At 51.1% G+C, this 13316-nt stretch overlaps 1 protein-coding gene and 1 long non-coding RNA gene across 7 annotated transcripts in view; one reads left to right on the forward strand and one right to left on the reverse strand.

Moving 5' to 3' along the window:
- The window catches only part of PAX5 (paired box 5), a 195644-nt gene that overhangs the window by 141844 nt on the left and 40484 nt on the right, over positions 1-13316 (reverse strand). The gene's annotated exons all lie outside the window — the stretch shown is intronic.
- LOC140641687 (uncharacterized) lies at positions 8831-12853 on the forward strand. Its single transcript, XR_012038288.1, has 4 exons — positions 8831-9434; positions 10351-10467; positions 10558-10813; positions 11209-12853. It is a non-coding gene; the product is annotated as an uncharacterized lncRNA (long non-coding RNA).

The following is a 13316-nucleotide window of genomic DNA, read 5'->3' on the forward strand; positions in this document are numbered from 1 at the left end:
CAGTTGTCTAAAGATACTCAGCGGCCCAACCAGAACTCCAATCTGGATCCCAGGTGCTCAGCTCAGGACCCTTTGCACTTTAGAGTCCGACACCTGTCTAATTTGTGCCAGGCCAATAAGCTCCTATCAACAGCGAGAACTTCATTCTCCACTGTCAACATGGCCCAATGCGTTGCGACGGTTCCTCCATGGCATTTAATTTAAATTTCTCAACGGCAAGCCAAGCGGCTGCACTTTGGGAAATCAGGAGACAGGGGCTCTGTCCGGCTGTCTGCCTGGGGGAGGTGGTTCTCGGAGCCACGAGGCTGAGCCCAGCATGTGGGTCTCTGGAGGAGGCCAGGGCAATGACAGTTTGCAAATCAGCCCTGCATCTGCTCCAAGCTGGCAGGGTCTGCAAACACACTAATGCACCTCTCCTCTGCCCGCAGGGAGCTGGGGAGAAGCAATAAATAAAGTAGGCGCCTCTGGGGGGAGCCATTGCTGAGGCCGGAGAGAGGGCTGCGATGGGGGCTTGCTGGGGTGGGAAGGGGCTCCTGGGCCTCCCCCTGCAGCACGCTGCCTTCCTTACCCACAAACCGACAGTCCACCTTCCAGTAACCCCAATATCCACCTCCCAGATCCCCTTGTGTGTTTTCCAAATAGTCGGGCCCTTGTCTGATCAGATTAATACACTTAGAATTCATGCCAGACGCAGAAGGGTTGCGGAGTGGAGGGGTTCGTGTCGTCTCAGCTGGCCACAGAGTAGAGACCCCATCAGAGGGAGAGGTGACAGAGGCCTGGGGGGCCAGATGAAGATTCCTGCCCAGGGGAGAGCTGATGATGGGAATGACTACCCAGGTTCAGAGCCAGGTTCAGGAGATGATCAGAAGGGAAAATCAGCTGGAGCTAGTGAGTTGCCAGTGGCAGGCTGCAAAACAGGCCTCTGAAGTTCCCTGTTAGATATTCTAGGCTGCCACTCCCTGATGCCCCATCTCACTGTGTGAGATCCACAGTGGATCATGGCTTAGGAGGCCCTACAGCACTGGGTACCCTGCCCTGCAACTGGGCTTTCCTGACCTCCCTTCCTCCCACTCTCCCCCACTTATTCTGCTCTAGCCACACTGGCTTCCTCACTGTCCCTCAATTATGCCAAGCACACCCTTGCCTCAGACCTCTGCATATGTTGTTCCCTCTTTCTGGACTGTTTTTTCCTAGATATCTGTTTGGTTCACTCCTCCCTCCCTTAGAGTCTCTCCTCAAATGTCCTTTCATGATTGTGACTACCTTCCGTACACCAGCATACGCCCTCCACCCCCAGCTCCACACTCTGTCCCCTTACCCAGCTTTGCTATTCTCTAGAGCACTTAGCAACATGCTGTTTATTTTCCTTATTTACTTATTCTCTTTTCCCTTATTAGAATGTCGCTCATGAGGGCAGAGGGTTTTGTCTATCTTGTTCATTGCTGCGTCTCCAGGACCCAGAGCGCATAGCAGGCACAAAATAAATACTTGTGGAATGAATGAATAAAAGTGGACGTTTCACTGAAAGTGAAAAACTAAACAAGTAGAAAGGAGACTGCCATTCCTTGATGACCTGCTGGTAAAGCCTGTCCACTCTCTCCCTGGGGGCATCCAACGCTCCCTTCCATGCCTGGCCTGGGGCTTGGAAGACAGAGCCCCCTGAGGGAATTCAAAGGTGGCTACAGGGCCTTGTCTACCATGGAGGTCACAGTGCCCAACACTGAGTCAGAAGCCACTAAATGGATGAATGATGACTTCCTGGAAGAGAGCCCCCCCCCCCCGCAAAAAAAAAAAAAGGAAGGAAGGTCCAGCCTTGCAAGCATTTAGATAACACAGATAGCAGTGCCTTCGGCACCAGCTAGGGCTCTGCCGCTTGCCAGCTATGTGACCTTACAGAGCTCATCTCATCTGTGCAATGGGCTCAATAAATTGTGCCTAGTTGGGGAGCCTGGGTGGCTCGTCGGTTCACATCATGATCTCAGGGTCTTGGGACTGAGCCCTGTGTCCCCATGCTCAATGGGGAGTCTGCTTCTCCCTCTCCCTCGGTCCCTCTGCCCCCCCTTGTACTCACTCTCAAATAAATAAATAAAATATTTAAAAATAAATTGTGCCAAGTCTAAGTACTGGGTCAGAGCAAGCAGGCTGTTAGACCCCAAATGAGATAGCGCTGTCTGCACAGCAAGCATCTCATGTCAGCTGATGAGGACGGGAGTGAGGGCAGGAGAAGAGAAGCCATTTGCTTAATTAAAAGAACAAGATGTATACAGAGAGGGGTACCTGGCTAAGCCACATCTCTTGGTTCAAGCATTCGACCATCTTTTGCCAATGCTCTGACCCCAAGCATAGCCCCAGAAGGGAACAGTCTCAGCCCTCAAGGGAACCCATCCTCTGGCAGGGAGCCAAAGCCTGGAGATGCAGCTCTGATTCAAGCACAGGGAAGTGCCCTGAGAGAACCCTGAACAGCAGGCAGTGGGGGCCCAGAGATAGAACTTGTCTGGTGTGGGGGGCAGGGGGCAGGAGGCAGATACAGTCAGGGAAGGCCTCCTGGGGGGAGGAGGTGGCATGTGAGCCAGGATTTGGGCTGGGGAATATGAAGAAGGAGACAAAGGGTATCCTGAACAGAACTAAGATGCAAGGCAGGCTGTGCTCACATCACAGATGGAAGCCTCCTGGGAGCATGGCACCCACAGAGCAGGGACTTCTCTTTCACAGCCCAGATAGAAATCAGGTCACATTTCTATCTCCCCGGTGCCAGGTCATGCACACAGTAGGTGCATAACATATGCAGTTTTTTGCTTTTAAACAGAATCACAGAACCCCCCAGAGGAAGGGACCCCAGAGAGAAACTATTTGTTCCAGTGGATCTCAACAAAGATGATCAGATCAGAAGAAAAGTGGGGAATCTGTGAGTCTTTGTTATTGGGGAGGAATTATGGGGGCAAAGCCGGGCGGGGGGCGGGGCACCACACAGCCCAGTCCAACACAGAGAAGAGTTGCCGTGTGCCCACATGTCTTTGGAATGACCCATCATACATTCAGATTGGTGACAATTCTCTTTATAAATATCTGAGCCATAAAACCTAACTGTTTTACTTACAGATAAAAACTTAGTGTTTTAATTTACACTGACTTCCAGGAATGCAACCATACATAAATTGAGGAAAGATTATGCTTTGTTTTGGTTGGAATTTTATCAAGACATGTTCACAATTTCAGAAAGAATTGGTATTGCCAAAAAACACAGCTGTCCACATTTGTAGCTGCTGCATTCATGGTGATTCTATGCATAAGTGCAAGCAACTGACTACTTTATTATGTCTTCTGGTGTAGTCATGCCTGAGCATTTACATAATGAAATACATCATTTTATTATGATTTTATTTTTCTTTCCCTCTTTTGTCACATTGGGGGCATTGGTTTTTTAAATTATATTTGCAGATAGGTTATATTGTTTCTAAATTTCGTTTTAGGATGGCAAAGGAAGCGCTACAAAATATTTGTTTTAAAAAGGGGACACTGAGTTGACAGATAATCACTATATATACTTTCCGAGGCCCCTCTGGTTCTGCCTGTTAGGACTATTCCATGGTAGGGATTGTTCTTCCTTAATCTGTCTTCCTGAAAAAGGAATATATCCAGGGAGAGAAAGAGTTCTCTGACTCCTTTTGAGAGACAGGTGCCAAAACTAACTCTAAAATAAATGTATTTCCGAGGCACCTGTGTGCCTCAGTCAGTTAAGAGTCTGTCTTTGGCTTAGGTTGTGATTTCTGGGTCCTGGGATTGAGCCCCGCATATGTCTCTACCCAGCAAGGAGTCTGCTTCTCCCTCTGCTTATTACTGCCCTCCTCTGCTCATGCTTTCTCTCTCTTTCTCAAATAAAACCTTTAAAAATGGGGCATCTGGGTACCTGTGTGGTTGAGTGTCTGCCTTTGGTTCAGGTCATGATCCCAGGGTCCTGGGATAGAGTCCTGCATCGGGCTCCCTGCAGGGAACCTGCTTCTCCCTCTGCCTATGTCTCTGCTTCTTTGTGTCTCTCATGAATAAATAAAATCTTAAAAAAAAAAAAACCTTTAAAATAGTAACATAAATGTAGTTTCTCAACATGAACAGTGAGAGCTTGTTCCTAAAAGACAACACCTGGATTCCCCCTATCCTTTTTAGAAACCCATTTCCCAAATACAATAATCCAACCAGGACAGAGCCAAGAAGGGACTCAGGTTCTGCAGCAGCTTCTCCTTCCTGTCAGGGTCTATAACAAAGGAAAGAGCAAAAGGCCAAGGGAAGGAAAGACACCTTGAGAAATCAGTGCTCCTGCAATCCTGCAAACATGCAGAATGGACTTGGAGTTCAGAGGGCCAGGGAGGTGGGACAAAGCCTGGGGTGAGGTGTAAGAGTAGGGGAGGGATGGGAGGAGGTCCGTGTGCTATTTCTGCCACGAGTAGAGCAGGTTAAGTGCACAGGTTCTGAAACAAGACTGCTTGGGTCTGAATCCCAGCCCTGCAATATACTTCCTAGCTGTATAACCCTGGACTGGTGGTGATTTAATCTCTCATCTTTTCCATCTGCAAAAGGGAAACAGAATAGCACCTGCACTTTCTTTTTTTTTTTTTTTTAAAGATATTATTTTTAAGTAATCTCTACAGCCAATGTGGGGTTTGAACTCACAGCCCCAAGATCAGGAGTCACACACTCCACTGAGCCAGGCAAGGGCCCCAGCACCTGCACTTCTTAAGGCTGCTGCGAGCACAGTGCCTGCCACATAGTGAGTGCTTCTGTCTCACTGCCAGCCTCATAAGGCTGAGAAAAAAGAGTATCCTCTCTTCCAGTGGTCACACTGCAAGACCAGGGGGCGATGGGCTGGGAACAGAGACCTGTGTCCTGGCTCCATCTCCCCTGTGGCCCATTCCTCCTCAAGTGACCCTCAGAAGTCAATTGCAATCCCCCCATTTTACAGATGGTAATACTGAGGGATAGAAGGCAGAGCTCACGTGGCAAACCAGTGTTAGATTCCCAAGCTAGGGCAGCCCGGGTGGCTCAGCGGCCTTCAGTCCAGGGCCTGATCCTGGAGACCCAGGATCGAGCCCCGCGTCGGGCTCCCTACATGGAGCCTGCTTCTCTCCCTGCCTGTGTCTCTGCCTCTCTCTTGCTCTCTCTCTCTCATGAACAAATAAATAAAATCTTAAAAAAAAAAAAAAAGATTCCCAAGCTAGACCCCTTCCACAGCCACAAACCGCTTTTTAAACACTCTAAGCACCAGCTTGTACATCTGTGAATTAGGGTGATTGTCACAGGGTGGCACTAGGGATCACCGAATGCAATGACAGGGAGAAGCTCTCAGCAAGCCTTTATTAAGCTTTTGCCAACTCGGAATTTGGGCCATTATGCAGCACATGGTAGGTGCTTGACATATTCATCATATGCAGCGCATCATCCTCTGTCGCTGACCAGTAAGCTGCCCAAGGGCAGTGACCTGTTAGTTCCAGAGTCTCTAACACATAATTGGCTCTCAGTAACTATTTGTTGAGTGAGTGAATGACAGCACACCTGAAATGAGAACTGGAAAAGAAAAGAAGGAGAAGGAACTCTGGTGTCTTTCACCAGAGGGAAAGAGAGAGATGGCAAGGAAGAGAGGAGTCCGTCTCTTATCCACTCCTTCCACATCTGTGCGGTGCGCCGGGCTCCATGCTGGGCACTGAGGACGAATGGAAGGTGGCCCCGTCCTTGGAATTCATGGTCTGATGGGGGAGGCAGCAGAAGGCTGCAGAGGCTCAGAGGCAGCCATGCGGCTGACAGCCTTCTCTGTGGGAGCAAGGAGGGCTTCCTGTGGGAGGTGCCGTGCCACAAAGCACGGGGATCCCCGAGTGGGGATAACCTGAGATGGAGGGAAGGAGGGCCACCGCTCCGGGGCGAAGGGGACAGAGACCACGCCGGCAGCCGCGGTGGGCTGGAACCCAGCGCTGAGCTGTCCGGCCGCGGCGCTCGAAGCGGGGATGCCTTTCGTGCCTCTTTCTACTTTTCCACTCGTGCAAGAGACAGAAAGTCCCTACGCCAGAACCCCCTAGGCCCCAGGGGCCCGGGGACAAGGGGCGGCCGGGCCCCCCAGGACGACTGGCCGGCCCGACAGCCAGCGTCTTGCCGCCCCGGCTGTGCCCGGGAGCCGAGGGAGGGCGGGTGCCCCCGGGGGGCCGGCGCGGCCTCCCCCGCGGGCTCGGGGCGCCCCGCACGCGGGTCCCGGCGCCCCCGGCCGCGGCGCGTCCTCTGCGCGCCCCCAGCTCGCGGCTGCCGCGGCGCCCGCGCTCCGGCCCGGGAGGCCGCCGTCCGCCGTTACCGTCACACACTCAATTGTTCTCAGCAGGGCCCCGGCAAATAAAGTCATTCGTTAGGGCCTCTCCCGGCGCCGGGGCCGCGCGGCAACCAGCGGGCCGCCCGCCGCCCCCTCGCGGGCCGAGACACGCGCCAGCGCCGGTACCTGCCGGGGCCGCCACGCTGTGCCCCGCGGCCGGGCCGAGGCCGCCGGCGGGGGGGGCGGGGGCGCCCGGCCGGGCTCGTGCTATCGCCCAACGTCAATTGACTTATACTGATTGGCTTCCCGCCGCCAAATGTCAATTAAATTGCAAATGCTTGGCGGGGCCGGGGCGGGCCGCCTCCTGCCCGAGGGCGCCGCGCGCTCCCTGCGTCCCGCGCCGCCGTCGGAATTCGCGGCTGGATTTATTTCCCCTTCCACGTCGCGTTGGAAAAATCCCGATGCCCTCCTCCTGGAAGGGGTTTGCCCCCCGTTCCGGGCGGCGGGGGGGGGCGAGGGGGACCGGGCGAGGAAGGGGGGGGGGTCTGGCCCCCGTTCGCCAGGCGGCGCGGTCCCTGGAAATCCCTGAGATCCCGGCATCCGAGCCCTGGTGCGCCCTTGGGCGAGTCCGTTCGCGCTCTGCTCGGCCCGGCCGGCTCCCCCCACCGGAGGAACAAGGTCTGGGTGAACTGCGAAGACCCACCCGGCGCCCACTCCGGGCCGGGGGGCGTCTGAGCAGGGTCTCATAATTCCAACAACACTCTCCGGCAGACACTACTATTACCCTTCTCTCCAGGCAAGGGAAGGGAGGCGGCTCGGGCTAGGCAAGTTGCCTGAGCCGCCCCAGCCAAGGAGCAGCCAGTTGGCGTTGCCATGGGGCAGCCCAGTTTCAGAAGCCCGTAGCTTAGTTATCCAGGCCTGTGCTCACAGGGGGAGGGCTGCGGGGAAAAATGAGGAAGGGAAGGGGACAGGGCACTGGCCTCTACATGGGCACCTGCCACGGCCAAGAACCAGGCCAGGTGCTGTGCACCCATTAAGGAATTCTCCCAGTAATTGCACGACCTAGCTATTTCCCACTTTACAGATGGCAAAGCTGACCTTTGGAGAAGTTAACGGATTGTTCGAGGTCACAGAACAGGCCCATGGAGAGAGCTAGAAGGAACCCTCTCGTGCCCCCACAGAGCTCTGCAGTTTACGAAGCGCTCTCTCACACATTGCTTCTCACTGAGTCTGCACAAGACCCGGAGGAATGCATTCTGTTCTCTTTCGCCCAGAAGACTGAGGCCCAGAGTGGCTTGTCCCAGATCACCAGCACTCACACCCACAGCCCTGTCACTCCAAGTCCAGTGCTCCAAAGCCTACCTCAAGGAGGCCTGGAGACGGGGATCACGCAAGCACAGCTCTGCTCTCGGCCCCTCTCCCCAGTCTGTGGGGAACCAAAAGAGGGAGACGTGAATCGTAACTGAAGTGGAGCTGCAAAATGCTTAGGGTCTTGGCAAGAGCAGGAAAGGGGGCTTCTGGGAGAGAAGGCATTTTCTGTAGGGGCCGTACTTTACATTACACCCCCAAAGAGATTTGGTTATTTATTTTTCCTCCTGTTGTCTCCCATAAACCTCCCCTTTGCAGCGTGTGGGCTCCTTAAGGCTATGTCTTGGGAGAGAGGTATGCAGGTTCTTAACTGATAAAATGTGCCAGCATTTAAAAGATACAAACCTGACCGATGGTCCTTTTCAGAAAAGTGATGTTAGCAGAACAAAAGTCCCATTCAAGAGTGCTGGATGGCGTTTGTGTCTCAGACAGAAAGGAAACGAAGAGACAGGAGATGGAGGAGGAGGGAGGGGGCTGCAGGGAGGAGGGAAGAGGGGAAAGGAAGGATTCGGAGCTGGAAGGGTTGTCGGGTTCATCACATCCAAACGGAGGGCCCAGAGGGGAGGGACCTGACTGAGATCAAACAGCAAGATAGTGGCTGGACCCGGGTCAGGAACCCAGGCCTCTCCACCCCATGTTAGGCTCATCCTGCCTCTGCAAGCTGTCCTCATCCACAATTTGAATTATTAGCTTCTTGAAATATAGAACTAAAATTCTGCAGTGTAAATTCTGGTGGGTATGTCTTTCTTTTTCTTCTGACCCATTGCCTGAATAATCCTGTTATCAGTAGCAGCAATATAAATATAATTGTTAAAAAAAAAAAAAAAAGGAGAAGGGCACCTGGTGGCTCAGTCAGGTAAGTGTCCAACTCTTGGTTTCGGCTCAGGTCATGATCTCAGCATGACGAAAATGAGCTCCACATCGGTCTCCACGATCAGCACAGAGTCTGCTTATCCCTCTTTCTGCTCCTCCACCTCCTCCCCTCAAATAAATTAATTAAATCATTTAAAAAACTAATAGTAAGGGGATCTTTGGGTGGCTCAATGGTTTAGCACCTGTCTTTGGCCCAGGGCGTGATCCTGGAGTCCTGAGATCGAGTCCCACATCAGGTTCTTTGTGTGGAGCCAGCTTCTCCCTCTGCCTGTGTCTCTGCCTCTCTCTCTCTCTCTCTCTGTCTCCCATGAATAAATAAATAAAATCTTTAAAAAAAAAAAAAGAAAGAAAAGAACTGGAAGTCTAGAAAGTTCTCAAAGTCACCAAGGAATCTGAACTCAGTGTAAAAATTCTCTGATGACAGAAATAATAGCTATTTCTTAAACTTGCCATGTGCCAGTGCCTATCAAAATATCACAAGTTATATTTTTTAATTTGCAGGAAAAGCAAGAATTATTATCCCCTTTTGACAGGTGAGGAAACTGAACTCAAAGCAGGCCCTTGTCACAGCTCACACAGCTGGTAAATGGCAGGGCTGGGTCCAGACTCTAGCCCACCCCCTGCACTGCCCTGCTGTGGTTTACAGCCTACATGTGATCAGCCAATTACTGCACTTAAAACCGATCAACATGAAGGTGAGACAAGAAAGTGTGCACGGCAGTGCTGGAGGAAGACTCAGAAATGGGACACCTGAGTAATGAGGCAGGTTCTGAGCCAAGACCTCTGAGCTCTATCTGGCAGGATGATGGGGATGGCAGAAGGCAGCGGAGAGGTGGACTTGAAAGCTGGGGAAACCCCACTGATGTTGTCCTGTTGTGACACAATGTGAGGAGCAGATCAGAAATGGCAGGTAAGGCTACTCCGGAGGCAGCCACCCAGGAGCCTGGCCCAACACTGACACCCCTGAGTGTTGGAGCTGTGTGATCTTGGGCAATTTCCTGGATTTCTCTGAATATAAGACAGGAATGATAGGGGCGCCTGGGTGGCTCAGTGGTCGAGGGTCTGCCTTCAGCTCAGGGCATGATCCTGAAGTCCCCGGATCATGTCCCACATCAGGCTCCTTGCATGGAGCCTGCTTCTCCTGTCTCTGTCTCTGTCTCTGTCTCTCTCTCTCTCTCTCTGTCTCTCTCTGCCTCTCTGTGTATCTCTCATGAATAAATAAAAATCTTAAAAAAAAAAAAAGGACAAGGATGATAAGAGTACCTACCCAGTACCATGGTGGAGAGTATTAAATGCATTAATGATTTCAAATATATATAGTAAACACTCAAGACGCCCTAGCCGTTATAGTTGTGGCATATCGCAGTTGCCATTTGGGGCCATGATCTATATCCACTGGAACACATGCTCGAGGCAAAGCAAGCAGGACAAAGGCTGAAGGCACCAGCATGCACATCTATGTGTGTGTGTACACGGCACCCACGCATAAGTGTGTATTTAGAACATGAGAGAGCTCTCTTCTCCTCCAGAATAGTTGCCATGAGATCCTTCCTATGGGGCCAGACTGCAGAGGCTTGAGGACAGAGCCTTTAGGGTCAGGAAGGAGTGGGTGGATGTTTGATGTGCAAGGCTCTGGGTTCTAACCAGCTACCTGCGCCCACTGCCCAGATGGGCTAGAGGCTTCTACGACCTCCAGCGTCCTCATTCAGTACATATTTGCTACCATGAACCAGCCCCTGTGCTGGGTACTAAGGCAACAACGGTGACCACTGCAGATACATTCTCACAGGGAAGTAAACTGACAAATGTGGTCTTTTTATCAACAGGCAGGTTCTGTGTGCTACAGGTGGGACCAGAGGAGCGAAGAGGAGTCGGCAACAAGGGAGCTGTCCCTTAGGAAGTGCTATTCACACTGGATCCTGAAGATTTGCAATGGGACCTGGGTGAGTGGTGGGTGAGAGAGGACAGTTTTCAAGGCAGTGGGAAAAGCATCCTAGTAACACAGAAGACCCTTTGTTGTTTGTTTGTTTTAGATTTTTATCTATTTATTCATGAGAGACAGAGAGAGAGAGGCAGAGACACAGGCAGAGGGAGAAGCAGGCTCCATGCAGGGAGCCCGACGTGGGACTCGATCCAGGATCTCTAGGATCTAGGATCACGTCCTGGGCCAAAGGTAGCGCCAAACCACTGAGCCACCTGGGCTGCCCAAGGCACCCTTTGTTGAGCATGTATCATGGATACTACTCTGTGGAAAGTGGACTCTGGAGAAGTCAAGGACTCTGGAAGCAGGTATGCACCAGGAAGTCACAGCAACAGTCCAAGAGGGAAGAGAGAGTGCTTGGACCAAGGCAGTAGCAGTGGGGACAGACAGAAATGAGCAGATCCAAGAGATGCCATCAGGCCTTTACTTGTGGTCACAGAGGCAGAGGCACAAACTTTCTAAGCTATGAGGATGGGGGAGCATTTGCATCTAGCCAACTTAAATTCCAGGGAAAATAATACACAGCAACCTCTCCCTGTCCTACAGGACCAAAAATGATCACAAAGCCTCTTCAAAGCTATTTTATATAAAAGTCTGAGGGAGAGGTTACTGAAACCCCCACAGATGGGAAGTGACCTGCCCAAGGTCACACAGCTGACAGAGAATGATCCTGAATCTAACTCCAGCTCTCCTGTTCCCTCAGGCACACTACAGAAGGTCAGAGCCCCAAAGACCCCTAAGACCTCCTGTTCAAATCTCTGCATTTTGACCTGCGAAAAACAAGGCTCAGAAAGAAGTGACTTGCCCAAGGTCACACAGCTGGTAAAGGCTTAGAAGAGAACCAAGGACTTGATTCCCAGGAAGGTTTATATCAAACACGTGCACCACGGTGGTGAGGAAGGGCCAGATTGATCCCCAACAAAGATGGTCCAGCCCCCTCCCACCCTAACTAAATGCTGTGAAAGAAGTGAGACTCAGGGAAGTGGTCAGGTTCCCTGGCCACGGCCACCCCCTCCCCGCCCCCCATGGAGTTACAAGCACACCAAGCTCACACCAGACAGGCGGGTACACGCTGCCCTGTTTACCCCTCTGGTCCCCAACCCTGGACAGCAACTAAGCTGTCTTGGGTCAATGGTGCCACCTGGTGGCTGGTACTGGGAAGTGTCTGACCCCTGGTTGCTTTTCATCTTCTAGTCTCTCCAGGGGCCCAGAGCTGTTCTGTTTCCTCTCACACACTGCGCAGTTCATTTCACTGCAAGCAACCTCCTCTCATACACATCTTCCCTAACACCTTTAATCCTCCGTCTCTCAATTCTTCTCAAATGACCTTAGGACATTCTCTTTTTCTCCCTCTCTTCTGTGTTAGTCCGTTAGTCCAAGGAAAAACTAGAACAAGTGATAAACTTGTACCAATGAACACGAAAATTGGACATTCCAAAGTAAAATTGCACACATGCACACATGCCAGTGACCAACTACTGGCATTCCAGAGACACCCAGAAGCCCCATAGAATCAGAACAGAAATCTCCCCTGTTGGTTGCCTTTCAACCTGCTTTTCCTCAAATAGCAGGAGTCGCGAAAAATACCAAACTATCTACTTTATTTCATTTTATTTGTTTTCATTCCTATTCAATAATAGTTTCTGGGGTTTTCTCCCCACCAAAACTATGCCCAGGGTGAGGTCTCAGGGATCTGCTGGCTGGTACAGAGCTGAGCCAGAAATGGGGGGATGTGGTTGGGTCTCAAAATGCCCACTCCCTAGGGTCTTAAGAAGCACAAGGTGGCTGCTTTTTACCCTGCAGGAAGCCTCCAATCCTACAGAAATTCTGATGGAAATGAGGGAAACCTCAGTAGTACGGCCTTCTATGGGAGCTCACACTTGGGAGAGAAGCAAGCACTGTATACCCCCAGTGTGCTAGGGGAGGATTTCCAAAGCCCAGCATGTCTTGTCACTGCCTCCTTAGCTCAAAGACCTGCCATGGCTCCCATTGCCTTCAGGAGCTAAGTATGGGGGAAACTGATGGTACTTTTCCTTTTAACTGAAACCATTTAGCTGTTCTCCCTCTCTCTATGAGTGATAAGTAAGCAAGCTCAATGTTCACAGTAGCCTGAAGCAGACATTCTCAAAGTCTCAAACCCTTAAGGGCTCCCTAAGACCTTTCCAGGGGGTCCTGTGAAGCCAAAACTATTTTCACAACAAAACCAAGATTCAAGGGATGCCTGGGTGACTCAATGGTTGAGAGTCTGCATTTGGCTCAAGTCATGATCCTGGGGTCCTAGGATGGAGTCCCACATTGGGTTCCCCGCAGGGAGCCTGCTTCTCCCTCTGCGTATGTCTTTCCCTCTCTCTGTGTCTCTCATGAATAAATAAATAAAATTTTTTTAAAAAAAACAACAAGATTTTATTGGCCTTACTCACTCTCACTCTCTTACAAGTATGCAGTAGGGTCTTCCAAAGGCACTAGGATGTGTGATATCACAGCAGACTGGATACACAAGCAGATATGAGACTCCAGCTGTCTTCTATTAAGCCAGATACTAAAGAGATTTGCAAAATCATAAAGCAACACCACTCCAACTAAATTTTTTGGTTTGGAAAATATGATTCTTATTTCAAACAAATTACTTACAGTACTTGTTTATTATTCTTATTTTTAAGAAATTAGTAAGTAAATACTTAAACTTTTATGTTTTATTTTTTTAAGATTTTATTTATTTATTCATGAGAGACAGAGAGAGAGAGGCAGAGACACAGGCAGAGGGAGAAACAGGCTCCCCACAGGAACCCCTATGTGGGACTCGATCTCTGG

Source organism: Canis lupus, chromosome 10, assembly GCF_048164855.1.
Source record: "Canis lupus baileyi chromosome 10, mCanLup2.hap1, whole genome shotgun sequence".
NCBI classification, from domain to species: Eukaryota; Metazoa; Chordata; class Mammalia; order Carnivora; family Canidae; genus Canis; species Canis lupus.